The following is a 27,855-nucleotide window of genomic DNA, read 5'->3' as shown; positions in this document are numbered from 1 at the left end:
ACAAAACCACAGGCTGGAGATGGACTCCGCTAGCTCTGAGTAGGTGAGGTTTTGTTTTTTTATTCTTTTCACTAAAGAAAATCACTGAATTCAGTCTCCCGACTTGGAAGCCAGGACACCCCAGTGTCCAGACCGGTGACATGAGGCCAGGGGTGGAGGGACCCCTCCTTGCGACAGACGGTGGGCACTGCCAAAAATACTACAGTGACAGACGTGGCAAGGGGAATTCTGTACAAGAAATAAAAAAACCTGCGGCTGCCTCTTTATTCACGCAAATGATCCCTAAACCCAGTCACCGGCACTGATACTATACCCCCCAGGGCAACTGTTTGTTGGTGTGCGTGGGACTGGGGTGTGTGGGGGCGTGGAAATCGAGTGTGAGACATCAGGTGAGCTATGAGTAGATTTCATATTTACATTAACTATGTATAGCCAAAGCTATGGTTTTTCCAGTAGTCATGTACGGATGTGAGAGTTGGACCAGAAAGAAGGATAAGTGCTGAAGAATTGATGCTTTCCAATTGGGGTGCTGGAGAAGACTCTTGAGAGCTCCCTGGACTGCAAGGAGATTAAACCAGTCAATCCTAAAGGAAATCAACCTGAATATTCACTGGAAGGACTGATATTGAAGCTGAAGCTCCAGTACTTTGGCCACCTGATGCGAAGAGCCGAATCCCTGGAAAAGACCTTCATGCTGGGAAAGATAAGTTCAAGAAGAGAAGGGGGTGAAAGAGGATGAGATGGTTGGATGACATCACCGACTTGAATCTGAGTAAACTCCAGGAGACAGTGAAGGACAGAGGAAACTGGCATGCTGCAGCCCATGGGGTCTCAGAGAGTCGGACACGATTTAGTGGCTGAACAAGCACGTGCTAGTCTTCTGCGGGGAGATGTGTCTTTTCTCTCCAAACAAACACTTCTTAATGTCTTCTCCTTGGGGCACACTCTGTTCTTGCTTCCGTCCTACCCGTCTACTGGCTTGCCCACCTGACTCGGACGCTGCCCCTGCCCAGAGCTGGTTTCTCTCCAAGCCTTGCCCTAGAAGACCTCACCCACAGCTGCGGACAGCTCTCTCCGGGGTCCCTGGGAGACCCTATTCCTACCCTGTTCAGGCCAGAGCTCCTCATCACATCTACACCAGGCTTCCTCCAGCAGCACTGCCGAACTGGTGAGGGCTGCTGCCAAGCGAGGCACCCTCACCTCTGCAGAGCCTCAGAGGTGAGGGTGCCTCCCAGGCCCAGAAGACACCCCTCCTCACGCTGCCTCCTCCCCCTCCTCAGCTTAAGTACCCCCAGCTCTGGACCTGCTCTGCCCAGTAGGGCCACCGTGAGCCCCGAGTGACAAGCCAGGACCCCGCCTGTGGTCAGTTCTGAGATGAGCTGTAGATGTGAACCACATGCCAGGTTCAGAGAGCTCAGCAGTAAAAGAGGATGACTCTGTACAGGTTATCTGGGTCAAACAAAATGTATTCTTACGTTTAACTTCACTTTTTTTTTTTTTCCACTCTTCCTAATGTGAATACCAAGAGCAGGGTGTGATTACGTAGCTCACGTTCTATCTGATGGTACTGCTGGCCCAGACCACACCTGATCCTGTCGGGCTCCAGCTTCACCAGGGGAGGGACCATTTTTCTCTGCTCATTGCTGTTTCCTGTAACCTGGCATACAACAAACGTTCAAGAAATCCTTGTTAAACACGTGAACACATAACTGTATGATATCACCATCGCCATGGACGGTAAAATGTTTCATGGAGATTAAATAATTGAATAAGGTCTATGACCAGTGAGGGGTAAACCCCAGACCTGCATTCACTTGTTTGCAGGGCTCCGATCCCATCATGGTAACCATGTGCCTGCACTGCGTTGCAAAGTTGATTAGAAATGTTGTTGCTGTTCAGTCACTCAGTCGTGTTTGACTCTTTGCGACCCCATGGACTGCAGCGCGCCAGGCCTCCCCATCCATCACCGACTCCCGGAGCTTGCTCAAACTCATGTCCATTGAGTCAGTGATGCCATCCAACTATCTCATCTTCTGTCATTCCCTTTTCCATCTGCCTTCCATCTTTCCCAGCATCAGGGTCTTTTCCAATGAGTCAGCTCTTCGCATCAGGTGGCCAAAGTATTGGAGCTTCAGCTCTTCCTACAAATATTCAGGTTGATTTCCTTTAGGATTGACTGGTTGATCTCCGTGTTGTCCAAGGGACTCTCAAGAGTCTTTTCCAGCACCACAGTTCGAAAGCATTGATTCTTCAGTGCTCAGCCTTCATTATGGTCCAACTCTCACATCTGTATGTGAACACTGGAAAAACCATAGCTTTGACTATGGACTGACTAGAAATGGCAGGCTCATAAAGGATCCCGTCAGACAGCAACTCAGTACACACAGCCTTATTGTACAGACGGTAAGTGTAAACTGCTACTTTGGATACAGGGAGGTATAAAGAGAAACACCCGTCATGGCCTGCCCCTCTGCTTTCCTCTAACTCAGTAATTAAGATGCGGGCACAGGCAGAGGAAGGCAATTTGAACATGGACACGAGTTTCTATCGGAGAAATCAAAGGAGGGAGGGATTACTCATTTGGTTCCTAGTTAAGAAAAGAAAGCTTGTGCAAATAGCCATGTTTCGATTTTAAGCCAAGACTTGAACTAGGGGCAGCACCCACGTGGTGGGCGGGCTCCCACTGTGCCACCCTCTACAGCAGCTGTAGAGGGCGAGCCTCCAGCTCTGTACGTGGTGTTCCAGGCAGCCTCCACTGTGGGTGAGAACCAGCACAGAATGGGAATCCATGGCCAGTCAGTCCCTGGTACTGCTGAGTCTCAGTCTCCAGAAACACGCCATGGGCAATCTTTTTATGAGCAGCACAAATATTTCCTTCCACCACTATCTACCATCCCAGTGATGATGGTGATGATTAGAAACTGTAACTAGTACTATTTAATTTCTTGGAAGGGCTTCCCTTGTGGCTCAGTTGGTAAAGAATCCACCTGCAAGGCAGGACACCAGGGTTCTATTCCTGGGTCGGGAAGATCCGCTGGAGAAGGGATAGGCTACCTACTCCAGTATTCTTGGGCTTCCCTGGTGGCTCAGCTGGTAAAGAATCCACCTGCAATGTGGGAGACCTGGGTTTGATCCCTGGGTTGGGAAGATCCCTTGGAGAAGCAAAAGGCTGCCAACTCCAGTATTGTGGCCTGGAGAATTCCATGGACTGTATAGTCCACGGGGTCGCTAAGAGTCAGACACGACAGAATGACTTTCACTTTCACTGTTCTTGCCTGGAGAGTCCCACGGACAGAGGAACCTGGTGGGTTACAGACCATGGGGTCAGGAGAGTTGGACATGACTGAGTGACTTTCACTTTTCACTTTTACTTAGTGACTAAACCGCAACAATTTCTTGGACACTGAACAATATTGTGAACTGAATAGACAGTAAAAGAGAGAGACAGAGACAGACAGACCGTGTTTCTGGAAAAACAAAATGAATCTAGTCATCGCCATGTCCTGGGGCTGGGTGTGCACTCAACGTTATCACCAAACGCCCGGGTCAGGAGGGTCCCTCGTGGCCTAAATAAGCTTGTGGTGAGGTTTCATTTCAGATGGTCAGCTGCCCCAGTGCTCCTTACAAGGTGTCTGGTTGAAGGGGGCACCCCTGCTCTCAGTCTTTGTCTAAACAAGTGAGTTCAAGAAAAGATACCCAGGACGCCCCAGACCCCCTGGGGACAAGGTGCAAACTGGTTCTCCTCCCAAATGGTCCTGTGGTCTCACATCTAAGATGTCAGGTGTGACTTTTCTACAGATTCCAGTGTCTTCCCATCAGTTTCAGCTGAGGAAAGGTCAAGTTGCTGAAAATTGTGATCAAATGGATACATGTGCTTACAAATGTGAATACGCATAAAGAAGGTCAAGGGTCATCCCTAGGATCACTCCCTTGGTGAGCAGGAACCGGCGTGCCCACCAGGGTCACCAGTGGGTCTTTTCACAGACAGCAGTCAGTTCATCTGTCTGAACGTACCCGGAACCAAGGAGAGGGAAGGGAGTGGCCAGCTTGCGCGCCCCCAACTGGCAAGCAGGGGCTACTCTGCTGAATACACGGTGCGTGGGGGTGACAGAGGTGATGGTGGGGAGGCTTGCATGTGCTTCTTTTTCACCAAGCACCCTCTCCCGACGTCTCCTCTGCTTCAACTTAGTGGGTGTAACAGAGACGGAGAGATGTGCCCCCTAAATATGGAGCAAAATCAGTGACGACCACCACACCTTACTAATACAGAAATTCTGGATAATATTCTCAGCAGCTGTCAAAAATGTGCTTCAGGAAATATCCACATAAAAAAAAAAGACCATACCTGGGACTTCCCTGGGAGTCCAGCAGTTACGAATCCCCTTGCAACGCAGGGGATTTGGGTTCAATCCCTGGTCGGGGAACTAAGATCCCACAGGCTGCAGAGCAACTAAGCCCGAGCGCCACAACCGCAGAGTCATGAGCTGCAAAGATCCTGCAGGACACAACTAAGATCCAGCCAGTCAACAAATAGACAAATTAAAAAAAAATGCTTGTTGAACTAATGACAAGAACAGCAAGACCAAGTGCTTGGATTATGTATCCTATCAAAAAGACTACACCTTGTTTCACTCCAAAGGCCTCAAATATCAAAATTTAAGGTACAAAGGAGGACGAAGTGATGTTCAACCAATCCTCTGAGGCATCACATTAGGAAAAAAATGACTCCAAGGGTTTCACTCTAGCAGTTGATTGTTAATCAGGACAATTTAATGATGAAACACTGCAAATATTGTGTCAGCAAGTTAAAAATGGTCTTGTTGTTTCAATATAAGAATCACTTAGTCTATACTATATACAAAGTATTGTATTTCATGCCCCATTTACTGTAACATATTAGTGGGTTCAATCATCAAGTAACAACTGTTTCTTTGCTGGGCTCAGATATTGGGGAGGGGGAGCCTAGAGTGGGAAGAGCCCACTGGGGCTCAGAGGGCTGTACACACATACAGAGATCTAGTCCTGTTCCTTTATGGGCCCTTCAACAGTATTAAATAATTACTCATTTAGATTTTAGCTTATCAATGCCTTTTTTTAAAACACCAACTAACTGAAACACTATTTGACATGTTGCTCTTCATTTAATTATTTAAGATTACTCAGAGAGAAGACTGGAGAGCAGAGCCCTCTTGCAATGATCTGACTGATTCACTTCACTATTACAATGTCAGAAATATTTATTAGAAAAAAATAGGCTGCAACAATTCTCTGCAAAGCAAAAAGTCATACAATCTTTAATTATAAATTGCTTGCAATCTCTGGTCACTTCTTATGTTAAAAAAAAAAAAAATCCGAAGTTGAGACTGAGACAGGATGTTTCCTGTGTTGGCTTCTCTTTGGTTTAATACTATCCTAGATACCGTCTGTCCCTATCTATGATGTGAAAGTTGAAGGTAGGGTGAGACAGTGGTGACTGGAAACCTAAGTGGATAGAAAACGCTCATTCGTACATTGAATCCATAAACTGCCCCTGAGAAAACAAGAGAACAGCAACTCAGGATTTCAGGTTGGTTACGGGGTTTGTAGGAAATGGTGGGCGCTCACGTAACGACTCCCCACAGAACAAAGTACCCTTTTGCCTCGACTGCCAGGATTGTCAGAGATAAATTTTTCCAAGTAGGTTTTCTGATAAATGTCTTTTCCTTTAGTGCCTTTTATGGTTTTCACAAGTGTCTGGGTTTCTTTCCATGTAAAATCGAGTTGAAAGAAGGAAAAGAAGAAAAACAATGGAGAGGAAGGTTTAGCCCCCAACTAAGGGCATAAGAAAGCAGTTAAGGGACTGTTTTGGGAGGGGCAGGAGCCGTGTGGCTGTTGATCTCAGCCTGACTCCCCTCGAGGGGCACTCACGGTGCCCACACGGCCCTTGCTGCGGGGTGGATGCAGAGGTCCCCGGCAGGACCCGAGCCGCCCTGGATCCCGAGCTGCCCTGGATCCCGAGCTGTTTGTCACTTCTTGCTGCGGAAAGAGGCTCGGAGCCCGGGCTGAGGCATTTCGGTCTTTGAACTGCGAACAGTGCTGTGAGGGGCACAGAGCCGATCTCCAGACAATAGTTCAGAACTTGCTCAGCAAAGCTTTTTTTTTTTTTCTTCCTTCAAAGGTTGAAATTTGTTCTACAGATAAAAGTAATGCCTTCAGGGAAAATAACTCTAAGGCATTCCTGGCGAATTCAAGTCCTTCGAGCATCAAGCTACTATTGTTCCGAGGTACAGTCAGCTGGGAATGACAAGTTAGAAAGGGAAAGCCAGAACTTAAAAAACAAAACAAACAAACAAAAACTGCTGGGGGGAGGGGGGTGGGAAAAATGAGGAAGCTGAAGGCCTGATGCTACTTGGCCGTTTCTGTCTGAAAGCTGGCAGGCATGAGCACACACACTTATGGAGATAAAACAGGCTCTTAAAGGGAAGGGACAAAATGAAGAGATGCTTGCAGGTTTTAGGAAGCTGACTCTAGCCTGGCGAGTAACAGCCATCTCTCCCTAAGGACACCAGAACGGTTCTCTGGCCTCGGCAAATATTTCCTCCCATCTAAATTCTTTGAAAACTTCTCATGGGTGGAGAGGGAGTTAATAAAAGAAACAATATGTATAAGAAAATGCAAGGTGCCCAGAGTATGGGCTAATGGAATCTGATGCTGGCTTTAATTTTAATGAAGAAAGTTGCCAGTAGCAACAAAACTGTCAGCAGCCGCTGAGGACCATTAATAAAGACGAGGACGACATTAGTGCCGGGCATCAGTACAAAAGGTTCCCCTCGCTTCATGCTGTGCTAAATTGGCTGCCCAATTTTTCTTAAGTGTCCATTCTATTTAGAAGACAATTTATTAATTTTTGCCATTTATTGTCAGTTGACAGGCCATCATTTTGTAGCCCGAATTTTAGATGAAAACTAATTGAAAAGACTGGCAGTATTTATGAGGGGTATTATTTGTCAATTACAGCGGCAAAGACTCCTTGCTACCATCGATGCTGATGCCCCAGCTCTTTGGGGGTGAGGACTGGTACGGCTGGCATTAAAATATGAGGGAGTCTCTCCCAGCTCATCAGCTCATCAATTTCACAGGCATGGAGGGAAGCCACCTTCACATTATAGGGACCTTTCATGGTAGACGGATACGTTGTAACTTTTGACAAAGGGGACGTACACAGCAAGTAAGGAGTACAGATCACGGTGCGCACAAAATATAATTCACAGCAAAATAATTCATATTCATTACATTTTATCATCTCTGGATAAGAGTCATCCTAACTACTTAAGCCATCTGCCTTTTTAATTTTATACAGTTTAAAAATAATTCCCTCTAAATTGATACATTTTAAACAAATTCAAGTAGATATATATGTTCTGCCTGCCAGTTTTCCAACTTGAAGGTTCACTGTCTTTAAAAAAAAAAAAAAAAAAAAACCCAAAACACTAAGCCTTATCTTTTAGAAGGAGAAATGATTTTAATCAGTAAAAAGTCCTCCAGAATCTTGCAGCTAAGAAGTTTGATAAACATATTTCCCTAAAGATGTTGTATTTATATGCTACAGTGTTATTTTTTCATGTTTTAACCCTGTTTCCAAAACCTTGGATAAAATGTGATGGAGTAGTGAATATTAATTTATCAACTAAAGAAAAATTAAATGATTTATAATGTTACGTGCCCAGCCTCAGTTTCCTTTCTGTAGTTACGGTGATGGTGGAATTTAAAGATTGCTATAGCATCAGAATTGTGTTCCATTTGAATTTATACAAAATTGAAGATTTTCGCAATTAAGATAAGCACTTCCCCCAAATGGCAATACTAAATTAAATGATGTACAATCATGGCGTCTTGTCAATTACCCAGTCCTCTGCCAGAAAAAAACAAAAATTCCCTGAGATAACCAAGGCAGCCTTGTGGAAAGTAGCCATGCTCACCTAGAACATTCAAACACTTAAACAAAACACACGGCACAGATCAAAAGGGATGTTTCAGGATGAACCTCAGTAGACCTCTGGGTCCTTCAGTGCTTTCTTTGTACCCAGTCAATTCGCAAGAGACTTTTACACTGAATTCTTGGAAATCAGTTACAGGAACACACAGAACATGCTTCTATTAGTCTTTCCTTACCAGCAACTGACCGTGCATTTGCTGTCATCCCAAAGCTGGCCTGCTGGCTCAGAGGGGCACCTCTGTCACACATGCGAAGAGAAGAACCACATGGGTGTGACAAGCAAGCCATGGTTTCATGGGCATCCACTTTTGCAGTTTCTATTTTAAAAGTTATGGCCGCAACCAGGGTGGTGTGCTCCTCAATGGACATGTTTTGAGCAGCCCAGGAGGGTCAGGGACAGGAGAGGGGAGGGACCTCAGGGAAGATGACCATGAGCATCAACCCAGGGACAAGCCTAGCCTCTCCCCTGAGCTGCAGACTGCTGGGGCAGAACCCGGGGGGGCTCCAACACACAAGTCCACACGGAACGCTTGTTCCCACACAAACAACTCTGGGACCAGTAACCCGGGTGGGGTTAGGTTGTACATCTTTACGCGTGTCTACAGCAGTGTCCTTGAACACCAGACTACACCATCCGGACTTCACCACAGGAACCAAGTGGCTCAGACACCACCCGGCATGAGCTGACCCCTTACTGACAAGAGGTCTTTGGGCTTCAGCCCCAAGCAGCCAGTGCTGTCTGCAGTAGTTTTTATTCTGGTTTTACTGAGAAATGACTGACACGCATCACGGTAAAGGTTAAGGCATATAGCACTATGGTTAATTTACAAATGCTGTGGAATGATTCCCACAAAAGGTTCAGCTAACATTCATCTTCTCATAAAGATACAGTAAAAAGAAAAGGAAGAGGAAAAGAGAGAAAGGGGCGGGAGCTTTTCCTTGTGATGCGCACTCTCAGGACTCTCTCTTAACAACTTGCCTACACACCACACAGCAGTGCTGCCTACAGCCACACACTGCCCGTCACATCGCTAGTGCTTACATAACTGGAGGAACATTGTTTTGCAGTGATGTGTTGGTTCTTGCTGTATGACAACTCAAATCAGTCACATATATGTCCTCTTCCTCTTGAGCCTCCCTCCCCTGCTAAGCCCCACGCACCCCTCCAGGTCACCAGAGCACTAGGCGGGTCTCCCTGTGTTATCCAGCAGCTTCCCACTAGCTGTCTGTTTTACACTTGATAATGTGTATATGGCAATGCTACTTTCTCAATTCGCCCCACCCTCTCCTTCCCTAGCTCTGCTCACAAGTCAATTCTCCATGTCTGTGTCTCCGTTCCTTCCTTGCAAACAGGTTCACAGGTACTATTTCTAGAGCTAATCAATGAATTTAGTCAAGTCACTAGATACAAAATTAACACACAGAAATCCCTTGCATTCCCATACACTAACAATGAAAAATCAGGAAGAGAAATTAAGGAAGTAATCCCATTCACCATTGCAACAAAAAGAATAAAATACCCAGGCATAAACCTACCTAAAGAGACAAAAGACCTGTATGCAGAAAACTATGAGGTAGTGATGAAAGAAATCAAAGATGACACAGATGGAGAGGTATGTCATGTTCTTGGGTTGGAAGACAAAATATTGTGAAAATTCAATCTATAGATTCAATGCAATCCCTATCAAGTTACCAGTGGTGTTTTCACAGAACTAGAACTATTTTTTTTTTTAACAATTTGTAAACACAAAAGACTCTGATATAAGGCAATCTTGAGAAAGAAAATTGGAGCTGGAGGAATCAACCTTCCTGATTGCAGACTATATCACAGGGTTACAGTCATCAAGACACTATGGTGCCGGCACTTACTCATCTTCTTAATGTATTACCTGAAGTTTGTACCTTTTGACCACCTTCCTCCAACTCCTTGTCCCCCTTTCTCTGGAAACCACAAATCTGATTTCCTTTTATGGGAGTCTCATTTTTTGTTTTGTTTCTTTAGACTCCACATATAAGAGAAGTGCTGAAATTTAATGGCAACCCTGGCAGGGACATTTATTGGTGGTTCTCCTGCATGAGTCCCCATTTTCATTTCAGCCTGTGTACACAGGGCCAACACGTGTCCTGGGTCAAGGTCACGGCCTGGTCAGTGCACACCATGTCCCCAGACCACGTGGGCAGGGTCAGAATTGGACAGGAAGGTGGTCCATGTGAGCACCATCTGGGGGCCTTCTTACGCTACTGCTGGCTTAGACACAGAGACAACAGGAAGACCCGCGTTTCAGCACATGGAGCAGGAGCACACACAGAGCCTGAACTCAAAGAGGGCAGAGCCAGGAGATGCCTCCCGGTGCCAGTTTGGGGCTGCCCCCGTCTCATTGCTGGCGCCGGGCGAGGTGCACTTTCTCACATGCAGCCCCCAGACCATTCTAGGTGAGCCACCAAGGATGGGGACAAACCTCAGGGAAGGAGCCACAGCCCCAGGGATGCTAGATTAATATGCACATTAGAAATATTGTCAGTACTTCCGAGACAAGACTGGCCTTCCGGGAATGCAGCAGCCTCTGTGCCTCCAGAGATATCCCCTACTCTCCCCACCAAGGGAAAGAAGCCCACGTCTCTGCAGCACGATCAAGGATGCCTCCTCCCTTCCTGGGTGTCTAGTTCTTCAGGTACCAATAGGCCTCCTGGTTTCCCAGCATCATGTAGTCAAGAGAAAGAGGTCTGAATCAATGTGTATGGACAGCAGCCAGGTGGCTCAGTGGTAAAGAAATCCACCTGCCAATGTCAGAGACTCAGGTTTGATCCCTGGGTCAGGAAGTGTCCCTGGAGAAGGAAATGACAACCCACTGGAATTCCATGGATAGAGGAGCCTAGCAGGCTACAGTCCATGGGCTCACAAAAAGTTGGATGCAATTTGGAGACTGAGCACTACAAACACCCCAAGTTTAGGAATGAGTCTAAAGGGAAGGAAGACACTCTACTTATATTTAAACCTGGAATCACTTCATTTTTAATTCCGTGTAACTCAGCTTTTAAAACTAAGATAAAATAAGTCTGGAATTAGGTTTGAACTCAATCTGTTACTGACTTAATAACCAAGTCGAGAAAAGATTGATGATGTTTAAATCAGTTCAATTCAGTCACTCAGTCATGTCTGACTCTTTGCGACCCCATGGACTGCAGCACGCCAGGTCTCCCTGTCCATCATCAATTCCTGGAGCCTGCTCAAACTCATGTCCATCAAGTCAGTGATGCCATCCAACCATCTCATCCTCTATCATCCCCTTTTCCTGTCTTCAACCTTTCCCAGCATTAGGATCTCTTCCAAGGAGTCAGTTCTTTGTATCAGGTGGCCAAAGTACTGGCGTTTCAGCTTCAGTATCAGTCCTTCCAATGAATATTCAGGACTGATTTCCTTTAAGATTTACTAATCTCCTTGCAGTCCCAGGGACTCTCAAGAGTCTCCTCCAACACAATTCAAAAGCATCAGTTCTTTGGTGCTCAGCTTTCTTTATAGTCCAACTCTCACATCCATACATGGCTACTGGAAAAACCATAGCTTTGACTACATGGACCTTTGTCAGCAAAGTAATGTGCCTACTTTTTAATATGCTGTCTAGGTTGGTCATAACTTTTCTTCCAGGAGCATCTTTTAATTTCATGGCTGCAGTCACCATCTGCAGTGATTTTGGAGCCCAAGGAAATAAAGTCTCTGTTTCCGTTGTTTCCCCATCTATTGGCCGTGAAGTGATGGGACCAGTTGTCGTGATCTTCGCTTTTTGAATGTTGAGTTTTAAGCCAGCTTTTCACTCTTCTCTTGCACTTTCATCAGGAGGCTCTTTTGTTCTTCTTCACTTTCTGCCATAAAGGTGGTGCCATCTGCATATCTGAGACTATTGATATTGATTCCAGCTTGTGCTTCATCCAGCCTGGCATTTCACACGATGTACTTTGCATGTAAGTTAAATAAGCAGGGTGACAATATACAGTCTTGACATACTCCTTTCCCAATTTGGAACCAGGCCATTGTTCCATGTCCGGCTCTAACTGTTGCTTCTTGACCTGCAAACAGATTTCTCAGGAGGCAGGTAAGGTGGTCTGGTATTCCCATCTCTTGAAGAATTTTCCATAGTTCATTGTGATCCACATCATCAAAGGCTTTGATGTAGTCAATAAACCAGAAGTAGATTTTTTTTGGAGCTCTCCTACTTTTTCTATGATCCAACGGATATTGGCAATTTGATCTTGAGCCTTCAGAACCCCATGAACAGAATGAAAACATGTTTAAATAGAAGAGCGCGAAGAGAATTTAGGATTTTGGGTGACATTTTTTTTTGAATAAATATACTAGTCTGAAATGCCTGCCACACTACCACGAATCCCCTGGTCCAGCCACGTCATCATTTCCCGTCGCCCGCTGACCAGACCTTCCCGTCTCTTCCATCCCAAGCCTGACTCATGCAACAGCAGCTCACGCCATCGGCAAGGCCAGGATCTACGTGGGACGCCTGAGAACGGTGGCCAGTTGAACGTCACAAAGGAAGGCCTTCATCTGGTCTTCCTTTAAAGCCTTTCTGCTTTGCTTTACTTGCACAAAACCAGGCAAGGATCCATTAGTCATCCCAGTTTAAATGATGTTGAGGTTTCAGAAGTAACAGAGAGAAAAAAACTGAAAGCTCTCCCTCTGAAGCATCCTCTTGGGATGCAGGTCACACCGCAAGAGCCGACCCACGTCCCAGGCTCCAGCTGCAGAGGTGAGCTAAGCTTGCGGGGATCGAAACTTCCTAGGATACGGACTTCAAAACCAAGGAAGACTAAAGAACTGTCTCTCATAACTTGCTCCATTAACTTCTACATAAAAAAAAAAGAAAGTAAAGTGGGGGTGGAGGGTGGTGGTGTGGGGAGAGGGAGATTAACCGTTTTTTAAAATTGCATTTTATCCTAAAGACCACAGGAAATGGGCTTTATTTAAATTTTTTATTTTTGGTTGCGCTGGGTCGTCGCTGTTCTCGCTCGGGCCTTCTCTAGTTGATGGGAGTCGGGGCTACTCTGCATGGAGCTGAGTGGGCTTCTCACTGCAGTGTCTTCTCTTGCTGGGGAGCACAGGCTCTGGGCGAGCGGGCGTCAGTAGCTGCAGCTCCCTCTAGAGCAAGTGCTCGGTAACTGTGGCACATGGGCTTAGCTGCTCGGAGGCATGTGGCATCTTTGGGGACCAGGGATTGAACCTGTGTCCTCTGCATTGGCAGGCGGATTCTTACCCACTGCGCCAACAGGAAAGTCCTAGTCATTTTTGAAACTTCACTTGTGGTGACAGCCCACAGCTCAACAGATGATGCAAGTAATGCTCAGACAGCCTAAGAAAACTCCCCCAATTATGGCACTGATGGGGAGAAGTAGAGGCACCAGGCACCGGGCTGGCCTGGACTCAGCCTTTTGTGCTCACCACATGTCTAGGCTGTGAGCTGACTGCACCATGGAGTTTGTCTGTGGCTATGACCGACCACATCTCAATCAGTGGTTGGATACTCATCAGAGTATCAGCTGATACTCTGTAGCTGCGGCGCAGTTCCAGAGGAACCAGTTGGCTCTGCTTCTCTCAAGAAGGGCATGATAGTCATCTGGGAAATAACACTGTGACAGGGTGGCCTGGCTGATGGCACTTAAGGGAGGGACCTCATGGTCCTACCCAAGGGGATGGGAAAAAAAAGAGGAAGACACACTCTCTGTGCCCTGGGCCACGTGGTTTGCTGACCATGATGCACGGTTCAGTTGGACGCAGAGACGAAACATGGTCTTTTCTGTGCAATATTCTGTACCTGTTGATCTTGATCAAGTACTGGACCTAAACTAGCTCAGCTGTGACAGAAGTTGCCAAAGCTTGATCATAGGATCACAGGGGTTTTCGTGGGTTTTGTTCTGGGTGTTGGACGTGACCCCAGGAAGTCTGGAAGGTAAGGGGAGGCGGATCCACTTTTGACAGCTGCGTAATTCGGATTCTACATCTTGGTCTTAATCATCCTACGAATCTATGCATCTAATTCCTTTTCCTTCCCCCAAAGAAAGCCCAGAATGGGCATATTTGCCATACTTGCTTTATTAAAAACAAACAAACCTGGAGTTATTAGGTGCAGCCCAATGACAGCATCTGGTGTCTCTGTACTGGAGGGTGATGAAGACCATGGGCCTTTATTTTGGCATTTTTGCTACTAACGTTGTTTCCCAACTTAACTTTGAGAGCAGTAGACATTTATTTCTAGCAGAACCCAAAACAAACAACCATCCTTCTCTCCCATCTCAATACATCAGCCTGTGGGTTTCTCACTTTGCTCCCCACAAAAATGAACTCATTTGTTCTACAAATTTCAGCACTTGTAAACGCACTTATCATATTTTACTCCCTAAATGAGGCTGAATAATATATTCGGTCTGATTAAATTTTCATTAACATTCAAAATCATGGTTCAGTCACACAGCCTGGAAAAACATTCTGGCTTTTTGAGTCCTCAAATAATTACCAGAGGGTCTTGGGAAGTGATACCTACTCTGGCAAACAGAGAAAAACAAAATCGCGTCCCAGACTGTCTACAATAGGCAGCGACTGGAGATGGAAAAGCAAGCACATCCTTAGATGGGCCACATCCCTGGGGGACTGAGAGGTTTATCTGTACCTGCCTTGGGGTTAATGAGAAAGCAACAACTACCACCACAAGGAAGTTGACATTGCAAGTCCAGGGTTTTTCTGATTCAGTATCGGAAGAAGTAAGAAAGGCACAACCTTGGACCTTAAAAAATTCCTCCCTTAATGTGCCTCTATCACAAGATTTCTATGCTTGAAACAGAGAAGGGGAAGCCCCCCGCTGCCATAGTCTGTAAAGAAAGGCAGGTTCCTTGACACACTCTTGGATTCTAATGCCTCCGTGTGTACTATTTATTGCTTGTCCTCTGAACATGCAGAGAGCTCCAGTAAATGGAGAGAGAAATGAAGAAGAAAGGTCCTCAAGGAAAGAGTGGAAACGCTCATTGATTTCCCTCCTTTGTGGAGTGAACTGCCCAGCTATTGAAATTAAGGGGTCTTTTGTAAGTTGCCCAACTTTTCCGAAGCACGATCCATCTCCCCACCTCTACCTTCGCAATCTCTTTGTTGATAGATGTCAAGGGTCTATCAGAGACGCGCTGAAGCTGGGACACACAGAAGCGGCCTGGGAGCTATCGGACTGATCTGGGGTCCACCTCTGTGTTCACTCCCACCGCTAATTCATCATGGCCCGGACAGCTGGACTGATTGCCGGCCTCCCAGCACAAAGCGGAGCCGGCTGACCACCCCTGGGCCCCAGCCGGCAGGGGGTGGAGGGCTGCCCGCACGGGCTGCAGCGGCCCCGAGATAAGTGCTGGCTGTCAGTGCAAGGACAAAGAAGGGCAGGCCCTGGGGAGAGAAAGGAGATAAAAAAAAAAAAAAATTCCTCACAACTGCTTTATCTGATGAGGGTTATGGCTAATTAATTATAAACTCAATTACCTAACCCTTACTTCAGCAGTCTCTATTCATTAAGAGATAAAACTTGACTGACGGCTAACTTTCTCTCACACAGACACACACGGGCGGGCCTGCTTGCACTCATACTTGCTAACACCCCATTGCCTGGAAAGATCTCCGAAGGCACCCACACCCGTCACAAGCTGGCCTGATTCCGGTCCCCCACCCCGCCCCCCTCTGCCACACCATCTCCCATGCTGAGACCCACACTAAGAGGCGACACCCCAGACAACAGACGAGATGTGCACGTGCCCCCCCCGCCGTCTCTGCTGCATGTTAAGTGGATCCTTTAATTTGGGTGCAAAACTGGGAAATCGGCTGGCAGGGCGGTGTCTCCTCTTTCCCAGAGCAAACCTGCCCAGTCAGGAGGGAGGAGAGGGCCAGGCAGGCGCTTCGTATTTTTACATGTCAGTTCCCATCCCCGCCCCCCTAAATTCTGGACAGGCTTGACCTTCTTTTCAGAGGCTCGCACCTCGTCTCAGAGCCCGCAGCCGCTCACAGGCCTGCTTCATCAATAGGCTCTATTCAGCGAAGGTTGTTAATCTCTTTCACCCTCTCCGCTTTGCCCACTTTAATGTATTTTCATGTCTATAAGTTCTTTTAATAAGCTGGGAGGGTCTGGGAGAGAAATACTTCAGGTTTCCTTACTGCTCGTCGCCAAAATTACCTCTGGCGCGCCGCCGACGAGATGGGGCTTTGTGCATCCCAACAGTGGGCCCTCCTCTCTTTCCTTCTCAAGAGGCGACCAGAACCCCCAGCTTTCAGATCGGAGAGCGTCAGGACGCGAGTCCCACCCCCCTCTTCCGGGTCCACGGGCTCCCGCGCTGGGACCTCTTCGGCGGCCTCCTGGGTCTTCACGGATGACCAGGGTGGACATCTGGTAACAGGGCCCCGTGCCCTGCCCCCCAACAGCCTGGCCTCAGCCGCAAATGCTCCAAAGTGGGGAGACTGAGGGGTACGGCTGGTGAAGTGACACCCAGAGCAGACAGCACACCAGGCCAGAAAATCCGCAAACCAGTGTGATCCTCTCACAGTGGCCACAGCCCTGCGCGGTGCATCATGGGCACAGCCGGTTTCAGAGGGGGCGGGGCTTCCTCTGCCCCGCCCTTAGCCCCCACCTAGTGCATCATGGGAGCATCTGGTTTAAGGAGAGGGGGCGGAGCTTCTTCTGCCCTGCATTTAGCCCCCAACCTGGTGCATCATGGGAGCATCTGGTTTAAGGGGAGGGGGCAGAGCTTCCTCTGCCCCTCCCTTGAGTTGGCTCCGCCTCGGGTGTTCGCTTCTACAAGTCCTCCAGGCCGAAACCCCCACATCCATGGCGCCTCCCTTCCTCTCACTGCAAAAGCAGGGCCTTCCCGGTGGATGCTCACACACAGTCAAGACCAACGCTCTGCCGGGCACTGAGCACCGCGGGCACCAGCATTCCAGACCAGGCTGGAGCTCAGAGAGCCCAGAGAAGCTGGCCAGCGGGCCCAAGGCTGACCAGCCGGGAGGACACCCAGAGACCAGGTCTCCGGGACGTGAGAGAGCCCCATGAATGCCGTCGCAGTCCACACTTTGCCTGGGAGCCGCCCCGATTGGTTGTGGGCAGTGAGGGGACACTGCAAGGTGACAGAGGTTGTGCCCAGGGCAAGACCCTGAGCCAGGGGCCCGCACTGCCACTGACCCAACATCCCAGGGGAGGACCCTTACCTAACCTCACAGATGGACACAGACCTGCAAGACCGCAGGGCCCCTGGGATGGCCTTGGTGTGAGTGGGCTGTGGGGTGAGACCACGGAGCCCCCCAGCCTCGCTGTACAGCCCTCATCTCTCTGAGTCCCCAATAGCACAACGCCTGTCTCCTGGAGACAGGGAGAACAAGAAGGTTGATCATGAAATTGCATACTTTTTGCAAAGCAGCTGTTTTTCAGGAACATACAGCAGGTGTCCCAAATGGCTCTCAAGTGTTTCTGGTCAAAGGCGGCCCGCCCAGCAACCACAAGTGAAGAAGAGACGCCTCACCATCACATTTCACGGTGGCCTCTGAACAAAAGCTGCTAGGGCAACGTCACCACAGTGAGTGTGCGTCTGGGATGTGGAGCCCACGACACAGGGGCTGCAGCCCAAGGAAGCCAGGTGGTCCTTCTGAGAATTTGAGGAATGTCCCTAATTTTTAAAGTAAGATTAGGAAGAAGGGTAGCAGTTAGTAACTGTGGCTACTGCTGTTTCTCCTGTATTTAAATAAAACAGAACTTCTCACGACTGTATGTGAACTGCTGTCTCTACAGGGTAGAGGGGTTTCCCAGGTGGCGCACTGGTGAACAGTCCACCTGCTAACGCAGAAGCAGCAGGGAACGAGGGTTCCATCCCTGGGTCAGGAAGATCCCCTGGAAGAGCAAAGGGCAACCCTCGCCAGCATTCTTGCCTGGAAAATCCCATGGAGACGGGAGCCTGGGGGGCTGCAGTCCATGGGGTCGCAAAGAGTTAGTCACGACTGAGCACGCACACGCAGGGTAGAACGTGTGATTCCTCCTCCAGGAGTCTCTACCTCACTGGCCCCTGTGCAGCATATATGTTTTATTCTCAATCACACTCTAACCCACCCAGGCTTGCTGCAGTGTTTGCATCGCAAAGAGAAGCTGCCGATGGCAGTGGCCCAGGCACGTGAACGTGGGCAGGAGGGGAGTTGGGTGTGTGGCCCCTTGGGTGAGGGCTGGGATGTGGGGAAGCCTGGATCTTCTTGAGCATGAGTGCGTCTTACTTCCTCTCCATTCTGTATCCTCCACTAATGAGGATGAGCAGCGAAGGAGACCCAGGTAGAGAAGCCAAAGGTGGAGGGCAGGACAGGGGAGCCTGGACAGGTAGAGGCACTGTGTCTTAAGGAGAGACATGCAATGGTCACATCGGGTGCCAAGAACACATTTTCTTCCCACCCAGGGGTGGCGGGGGAGGTGGACCAAGAAGCATGGGAAAACCCTGTGTCCTGGAGAAGCAGGTGAGATAGGAAACTCCAAGCCCTACAGGTAACTATCTGCAGTGGGCAGCTCCCCCAGGTATCCTCAGGGCAGGAGGGTGTCTTCCACAGTGTACGTGGGAACCCTCTCCCAGCCACACGCTGAGAACCTGCTACCCACCTGGGACGTGATGCAAATCCATGCCGTGGACCAGCACGGAGGAAAGACCACTGATGGAAAACTCGACGTCAGCTTGTTTACATCACCACTACCACTCCAATAGGAGAATTGCTTTCAATTTGATTGGAAATGATGAATACTTGGAGAGACATTCAGAAAAAAACGGTTAATTACAGTCATATGTGGAGTCATAATTGGGCCTTGTTGGCCAATAGAAGGAAGACATTTGCAACTTTTCCCAGGAAATTATATTCGAAATCCTTCACGAGGTGGACCTCGTCCTTTTTTTCTGAGAAAACTTGATGGCGGTCTTTAGTATTCACTGGCATAATTAGGACTGCAGTTAATTTCATTAAATTCTCTTGCTGCTAAATGAAGCGGATTACGAGACATCTTTTATTGCAAGGCGTGAAATTACAGCCTGTCAGCTGCCAATGGTGGGGTGAAGCTAATGAATTACAGGGTAAATAACACCAGAATTAACCAGCCAATTTAACAGAGCGCCACAGAGCAAAGTCATTTTACTTAGAGCTTTAAGGAGTAACATGGCCAGGACACCTCTGAAGTACACGTACGACCAGGGAGCCCTTGCCCCTTCGGACCCCAGACACTGAGAGGACGGCAAGAAGCAGAGAGAAAGTAGTCGTGGATATGACTCTCAAACAGTGGGAAAGCATTAAGAGCCCAAATGAGAGAAACTGTCCCGAGTATTTACAAGCTGAGGAAGAAGTTAGAGGAAAAAATGATCAAGGTGCAACTGTGTGTTTCTCACTCTTGTTTGTTAAGAGCATCAGGAAGAGTTGATCTGTGTGCTGTGTTGAATGGCTACCTTTGGATACACCAAATACACAAGAACTTTGAAAACAGGACCTGACAGGTGAATTACACGATCAGCATTGGTCTCATAAGTAGTGATCTCACCACGAACATCACAATCAATGAATATTATTTTCATCATGAATTATTCCCCCTTTTTGCTAAATCCAAAAAATTGTTGAGATGGCAGTTATTCTTTTTTCTTTTTTAGGTCTGAAATGCAATATAACCAGCTCCCAGTATTAGAAGGAAGCTATCTGCCTACAAGTGTGGCTTTATTCACTTTATTCGGAATCTCACCAATTGCAGACTCTCCCCCAGGGGCTGTGCTGGGGGTCTGGGGGGAGTAATATGATGATAGGCCATTCCCTGAAGAGGCTCAGTGCCGCTGGGCAACTCTGATAGGTGAATAGACATGGGCAGGTCTTACAGGAACGACCAGAAATCGATATTAAAGGTTATTTTTTTATTATTTATTTAGCTGCTCTGGGTCTTAGTTGCAGCATGTAGGATCTAGTTCCCCAACCAGGGAACTGAACCAGGGCCCCTACGCTGGGAGCGAGGAGTCTTAGCCCCTGGACCGCTAGGGAAGTCGAGATATTAAGACTTTAACTCCTCCCACCCTCACGTACTGACCGGACTGTGAAACCATAGGATCTTACAATTCTCAGGTGGGAAGCAACTTTAAAGGTCACCTAGTAAAGTCCAGTTTCTCATTTTGATGATGTGAAATGTATGCCCGGAACAGGATAACTTTATGGGGATTTTTGTCTTCCTCAGGAGAAGAAACAGTGGAGCGCTGGGGAGGCAGGGTTCAGGCTGAGACACAGGTCAGGCGCAGGGGTGTCTGAGGGTCCCTGTCTTGGCAAACGTACTGAGAGAGGCACGTGCCAAGGTCTCGAAACCTAACTGGAAAGACAGGGATCATCTCTTTAGGAGTGTGGGCTGCAGTAAAGTCACGACTGTTCGAAACTAGTGAAATGACCTGTTTGATAGAATGACCGATTAAATGAATACGGTTAACAGCTGCACTCATTCAAACCCTGTCCTGTCTTTTCAAAAATGTAAGTTTCTATGCAGAATGAACCTCGGGCTAAATAATCTATGAAAAGGTTCATATTACTTATAGATTTAATATAGAGAATGTTTATCAAACAACATTTTCACTGCAGATCATTCTTCCTTTGAAAAACATCAAAAGCAAGAGTCAAGTGAACAGAAATACGATGCTGAGTCTGAGCAAAGTGTAAAGGCCAGAATGGCCACACTCCAGAGTCGAGAAAAAAAGAAAGAATTGATGATCCAGGATTTTTCAGTGCCGGCTTCCTTTCTAATGGAGTGCTTTTTTTTCTTCTTTAATGGAATTATCTTTTCTTCCTCAGTTCCTGATTCTGTTAACAGATCCATAATCCTTACAAAGACTTATTCTTGAAACCTAGAGTTTCCCAAGGTGCTCCATCCCCCTCTAGACTGGAAAGGGCTGGGCCCAGGCCCCGGTCGGCCTGTGTGCCTCCCCCTGACTCCGGATCAGCTGTCGACCTCCTTGTTCAGTGCGGTCAACCCGGGATATGACAACCACTCTGCAGTTTTTAATGTGGTGGGGCAAGGGGAGGGGAAGGCCACAGCCCTTCAGAGAACCAAGGCACCTCTTTTAAGAAGGTGTTCTGACAAGCTTTTCCTTCCTGTGGGGTTTCCAGGGGTCTGCACATCACCAATGGCTTTCTTCAAAACCTTCTTTCTCCTCTGAGTCCCAGATCCAAACCTCTACTCCCAGTGCACTGTTGAACAAGATGCCTCTCAAACTCGCCAGCATCTGTACAGAAACACACCGAACTAAACACACGGCCTCAATCAAACATGGCGAGGGTGATGGAAAGGAGGATCGAGCACATACTGGGATGGAAGGAAAGAGGAGATGGAATCTGACAGGCGCTGTGTGCCCGGGGTCCTGGTGGGAGATCCACAGGAGTGGGCACGTGGTTGTGGTCACAGCTGTGACTGTTTACAGCAAAAAGGATCCAGACTGCTGGCAGCAGAGGGAAGAGGCACCTGGGGTGGGGTCCAGGGGAGCGGCCTGCAGGGGCCCCTCCTGGTGGAGCCACATGGCATACACACAGCTCCTTCCTCAGGAGCTGAGACAACTCGGGGCAAATGCTAGCCACCAGGGACACTCAGCAGACTCAGCACTCAGGCCTGGTCCCGTGCACCCTCTGCCCGGCATGGACCCAACTTCCAGTCTCCCTGGAGAAAAGCAGTTGCTCAGCACAAACCACCCTGGTTCTACAAACAGTAGGTATAGCGAGCTGTGCTAATCAGGGATTGTGGGGACCCTCTCTTCGAAATCCAAGCTCCCAGACATTAGCCAAGAGCTAATGTCATCCCACAGACAGGCTACTCTAGGGTCAGCAGTCAGGCCTGTGTGGGAACTCTCCTGAAGAGCTGGTCAGGAGAAGAGCAGCTGGGCAGGCAAGGTGTTCGATCAGGCGGAAGGCTGGGGCACAGGGGCCCCAGGGCTGAGCCAGGGCCATGGGGCAGGCCTCCTGAGGGTACAGGCTGGACAATCGACAAGACCAAGAAGAGTCCCAGGCTTGAGTGACTCTACAAATGTCACTGAGCTAGACATAGGGATGCAAGTGCTCAGGAAAGAAAACAGGAAGATTCTTTGTAGATGAGCAGGGCAGGGGGCCACAGGCAGGGGCCCGACAAACTTGTGGGCCAAGTTTGCCCCACACGCTCTTCCAGGCTTCCCAGGTGGTGCTAGTGGTTAAAAAAAAACCACCTGCCAACGCAGGAGACGTAAATGATGTAGGTTCAATCCTTGGTTCAGGAAGATGCCCTGGAGGAGGAAATGGCAACCCACTCCAGTATTCTTGCCTGGAGAATCCCATGGACAGAGGGGCCTGGCAGACTATGGTCCATAGGGTCACAAAGAGTCGGCTATGACTGAAGCTACTTAGCACGTGTGCATGCTGTTCTTGTAAAGAATGTTGAGTACAGCAGGTGCATCTGTGTGTCTGGCTGTAACTACCTGCATTCACAGAAGCAGCCCAGTGCCTTATTTGCTCTGGAGCCTCTGAAATCACCATAAACAGGATTTGACTCAGGAGGTGGCTGGGGGTCTGGGGTTGCCATGCACCCCCGTGACCCTTCTCAGATGCCAGGACGGCTCAGCTGTGGGCTGCCCCTGAGGCTCCTGGACAGAGCTTTGGTCCAGGACATGGTTCTGTTCCTGCTTAGGTGGCCCACCTGGCCTAACGCAGGGCCTGTGGCCTGGAAGCTGCCTTTTCAGCTGTTCACCAACAGAGCCCAGCAGCCAGCCTGCATCCTCGCCAGATCCTGGGGACGCGTCCCACGGGAAGCTGTAACTGCTCCCCACAATGAGAATCACTGGGGGCGGGGTGGGGGTGGATAAGATAACCATTGTCAGTACCCAGGGTGCCAAGCACCAGGCCATTCCTGTGCGGAGGCCGTGGGAAGAAAGCCAGGAAGGCTTCTGAGGGGAGGCAGGGCTGATGGCAGACTTAGCAGGCCAGGCTAGGTGCGGATGTGACGGAGGATAAATGCTGCACGTAAAGGCACGGGGTGAGGCCGCAGCTATGCCCGGGGACGTGGGTGGTGGGCACGCCTGCAACAAAGAGGCTGGGGCAGAAGCTGGAAGAGGAGGAAGAGGTGGGGATGTCTCAGAAGAGCGTATGCCGCAGCGGTACCTTGTACAGGGGCGGGAGGCATCATCGTGGAGTGGGGACCACAGATTTTTTTTAAACACAGAGACGTCTGCTAATTCTGTGCCCTATGATCTTAACCCCCTGGTAAGTCTAAGCTGTTGTTCAGTTTTTGTTGTATCCGACTCTTTGCGACCCCATGGACTTCAGCAGACCAGGCTTCCTTGTCCTTCAACATCTCCTGAAGCTTGGTCAAACTCATGTCCATTGACTGGGTAATGCCATCCAACCATCTCATCCTCTGTAGTCCTCTTCTCCTCCTGCCCTCAATCTTTCCCAGCATCAGGGTCTTTTCCAATGAGTTGATTCTTCCCATCAGGTGGCCAAAGTACTAGAGCTTCAGCTTCAGTCCTTTCAATGAATATTCAGGACTGATCTCCTTTAGGATGGACTGGTTGGATCTCCTTGCAGTCCAGCGGACTCTCAAGAGTCTTCTCCAACACCACAGTTCAAAAGCATCAATTCTTCGGTGCTCAGCTTTCTTTATAGTCCAACTCTCAGAACTGTACACGACCACTGGAAAAACCACAGCTTTGACAATACGGACTTTTGTTGGCAAAGTGATGTCTCTGCTTTTTAATATGCTGTCTAAGTTTGTCATAGCTTTCCTTCCAAGGAGCAAGCCCCTAGGTTGAGGCTCCACAAATAATAACGGAAGAGGCCCTGAGAGCTCTCGAGGGAGGAGTGGATGGTGGGCACACAAGGGAGGAGACGGGAAATTGTGGGGAAACGACAGCAGGATGAGGCTGTGAGGAGGGGTGCGCACTTGGCGATTGATTCAGCAACAGCAGAAGAGGACAGAAGCTCAGAACCACCTGGAACCGACTGTCAGGAAAGCCAACGCATTCGCATCGTAACGCCAAGCCACATCACAATGCCTGGCACGTGGTGAGCGCTGGATAAACACTGGGAATTGTTTATAAGTTGCCAAGTGATAAGCAACTATATTTAAAATGAATGTGTTTCTATTCACAAGTTTCCTAAGGATTGAGACTGTAAGTTCTGAGTAGGCACTCACAGAGATGCATTACCGCATTGTTATTACATATGAATCAGTTCAGTCGCTCAGTCACGTCTGACTCTTTGTGACCCCGTGGACTGCATCACCCCAGGCTTCCCTGTCCATCACCAACTCATACATACTGAATCAGTAATTTCTAGATCTAGTTTTCTCTTTTCCATCACAGCCAGGCTTCCTGAAGTCCTGAGTCCTGTCTACACTCGCTGTCCCCTTTTGCTCATTCTTCACCACCAGCCTGTACTCTGTCTTCCTCCTTGTCCCCTCACTGATACCATCAATGAACTCACTGTCCTCCAAACCAATGGATACTTTGCTTTTCCTATTTGGTCTCCTTTTAAAAGCTGCACCCTCTTTTCCCCAAGATGGCACAGTCTCTCAGTTCTTCTCCCGTTGCTCTGGTCCTGTTTCTCATTTCCCCATCGGCTCTTTTTCACTTGCCCATTCTTATAACATTCATCTTTCTAAGATGACATCCCAGCCCCACATTCCCATTCTGTGCAATTCTTTGATTGCATGCATTCTTGTTGTTCTTCGATTGCCATTTCTGTATTAAATGACCCCCAAGTATACATCTTCATCCCAGGTTTCCCTGATCTAGAAAAACATTCGCCAGTTGGCTTGCTTTGGGTACTCAGGACATGTAAGCTACACTTGCTGTCTTCTGGGGTCCCTCCTCCTGTTCTGCTTCTCGCCTTGGGACTGGACCAACTTCTGAGAAGCACACTAAGCCAGAAATCTCAGCATCGTTCCTTCTTCCTCTATCTCCCTCATCCTCCACATCTAACCAATCCATCAGTACTGCCCATTCTACTTCCATAACATCTCCCAGACGCATCCTCTTCTTCTGATTCCCACAGCCACAACCTCCTCAAGTCCAGAAGGTTCTTGCTTAGAAGTACATGTCTGAATGTCAAACCTGGACCAATGAATGTGGAGTTTTGACCCATCACATGACAAGGATTCCCAAGGGAGGAATCAGAAAGGAAGACTGAGAAAGGTTCTGTTTCTGCGCGCAGGCGAAAATACGGCAGAGAACACAGGGTCTTCTCCCTCGACGAACGTCACTGTGCTATGTCTCTAAGCCACTGCTTTGCCAAATAGCATCATGACAGCTGAAGGCATCGACTAGAAAGCAGCTGAGCCTCCTCAAAGACTGGCCATCAACAGGTGTGTCTCCTCTGGGGCGTCTGCATGGTACTTAACCCACCGTAAGTCCAGGAGCAGAGAAACTGCAGCCCTGGCTTGCAAGGAGATGGTGAGTCCCCTGAAGATCGCAGTATGATCTGATTACAAACATCCCTCTCACACATTTTGAATAAACAGCTAATATACTCTTAGCTGGAAAATTATTTTGCTCATAAATTATTTCAGATTTTAATTTTCCCCTTTTCTGGTTATACTGCCTCCCTTCATTGACTTTCTCATTTTAAAAAGAAGTTCATAATTCTTTCTAAGTTTCTCTCATCCTGTGCTGGTGACATCTATTTCTGAGTGGAAATCAAGCTACAAAAATATCTTTCAAATGATGATAATCTGCAAATAAGGACGTGTTTCAGTGTGAACACACAGACACCCCCCTTTCCAAGGGTTCCTGGAGAGGAGGCGGCAGCAGCCTCCTCCATCTTTGCCTTGGGTTTCCCTCGAGTTGTGGTTCTTAATGGGGTGGAAGTGAAATCGCTGGGAAGACTGGTTTGAAACCAACCTCCTCTCCCTGGGAGCCCATTCACAAAGCCTGGGGTCTGGTTCCTCTGATGCTGTGTTCTGCTGGGTTTGTAAGCCTTCCAGGTGACTCTGATGAACAGTCTTGAGAATCACCTGGAGAATATCATCAGACTCAACCCGGACCAAATGAATCTTGACCTTCGTGGAAGGAATGTGCATGAGCATCTGTGTGTGTGCAGAGACGCGAACAGATGTATCTCCGAGATGGAAAACCACTGGTGCGGAGGTTTTCTCGGAGTCCCTCGTGCCATATTTAAGGGGAAAAGTACGGCTTTGTGTTTTCACTTTAACTCCCTCCCATTGTTCATGAGCTTTCCCCACAAAAGATTGCTTAATACTAAATGCAGACAAAGTCCCTGGTGAGAAAAATACCATGTGTGCGTCTTCTGACATCTAGACCCTGGTCACACAGAATATCCAATGTGGTTGATTTGCTAAACACTGAAATGTCAACAACATTCAAACAAATAAGTGCCTCATTCACTGGAGGTAGCTTAAAGAAGGGCTTTACGTCTGAAATTCCTGAATGGCGAAATTAAACCAAAAAGTCTTAGAAGCTGGATTTTCACAGCAAGTCCAAAACCACGGTGTTCACTTCTAATTTGTGCTTTCAAAAAAAAATCTTCAGTCAATGAGATTCCAAAAGACAAGTCGTCCTGTTCACTAAATGTCATCTGTGGGAACCCAGGTGAGGATGGAGGCTGTGAGATGGTCTCTTCTGGCCCCGAGGCCCTTAGTGCTGGAAGCTGTACACCCTGGAGCTACACAGATAAGCCTGGCTTCTGCTGGCCTGAGAGTCCCCAGTGTGTAGACTCTCTCATTCAAACCAGTTTTTCCTTTTTAAAACTAATGATGCTGGCCAGCACATAGATGGGTCAGCAAGGGCCACCTGAAATGATATGCCGTCTGTTGCCGTTCAGTCCATCGTGTCTGACTCTTTGCAACCCCATGGACTGGAGCATGCCAGGCGTCCCTGTCCTTCACCATCTCCCGGAATTTGCTCACACTCATGTCCACTGATTCAATCTGATGATTGCCTAATATTCTGGAGCAAACTATATTGAATTCATTAAGTTTTCTAAACGCTTATCCATGGGCAAAATTGCAAGGAGGAATGAATGCTTCAGAAAGCACAGAGCCTATTCCTCCTCCTACTATATGAAGAGTTAGAAGAAAGAATTGTTTTTTAAACGCAAATAATGTTTTTGGCTTTTAATGAAATTATTTTGAAGGCAAACCCTCACCAATGGCAGGCTGCTCACTACCAGCAGCGCTACGGAAGTATTGATCGTGTGGCTCGGCTATCGGTCAAACATGCAAAATGAACATTACAGGCTTGTGATATAACGGGTACTCCATCCTAAACACTTCTTGAACTCTCCACCTATAACGCTCATGCTCACTTAAAGTTTCTCCCTTTATCTGAAAGAGCAATAAACTTATTGATGAGAAAGGAGAATCTTCCTCCCAAACGTAATTATCATGAGCTAATAAAGCTCAATGGGCTTCCCTGGTGGCCTAGTGGTTAAGAGTCCACCTGCCAGTGCAGGAGATGGGGGTTCAATTCCTGGTCCGGGAAGATCTCACACGCCGTGGAGCGACTAAGCCCTTGTGCCACAACTACTGAGCCTGTGCTCCAGAGCCCGCAGCCACAACTATTGAGCGCACCTGCCCTGGAGTTCGCGCTCTGAAACCAGAGAAGCCACCACCAAGAGAAGCCCGAGCACCAGACTGAAGGGTAGTCCCGGCTCGCCACAACGAGACAAAAGTCCGTGCAGCAAGGAAGACCCAGCAGAGCCAAAAATAAGGAGCTGTTAAAAAAAAAGAAAACAACAGAATCTGCCTGCAATGCGGCAGACTTGGATTAGATCCCTGGGTGGGGAAGATGCCCTGGAGAAGGAAATGGTCACCCACTGCAGGATTCTTGCCTGGGAAATCCCACGGACA

General features: G+C 48.2%; 1 protein-coding gene and 1 long non-coding RNA gene across 13 annotated transcripts in view; one reads left to right on the top strand and one right to left on the bottom strand.

Annotated features, from left to right (window-relative positions):
* Positions 1 to 27,855, bottom strand: part of AGAP1 (ArfGAP with GTPase domain, ankyrin repeat and PH domain 1) — a 559,406-nt gene that overhangs the window by 213,755 nt on the left and 317,796 nt on the right. The gene's annotated exons all lie outside the window — the stretch shown is intronic.
* Positions 19,366 to 19,737, top strand: LOC123334185. Its single transcript, XR_006552018.1, has 2 exons — positions 19,366 to 19,504; positions 19,655 to 19,737. It is a non-coding gene; the product is annotated as an uncharacterized LOC123334185 (long non-coding RNA).

This window comes from Bubalus bubalis, chromosome 6 (assembly GCF_019923935.1).
Source record: "Bubalus bubalis isolate 160015118507 breed Murrah chromosome 6, NDDB_SH_1, whole genome shotgun sequence".
Classification (NCBI taxonomy): domain Eukaryota; kingdom Metazoa; phylum Chordata; class Mammalia; order Artiodactyla; family Bovidae; genus Bubalus; species Bubalus bubalis.
This window is presented reverse-complemented; position numbering and strand designations above follow the sequence as displayed.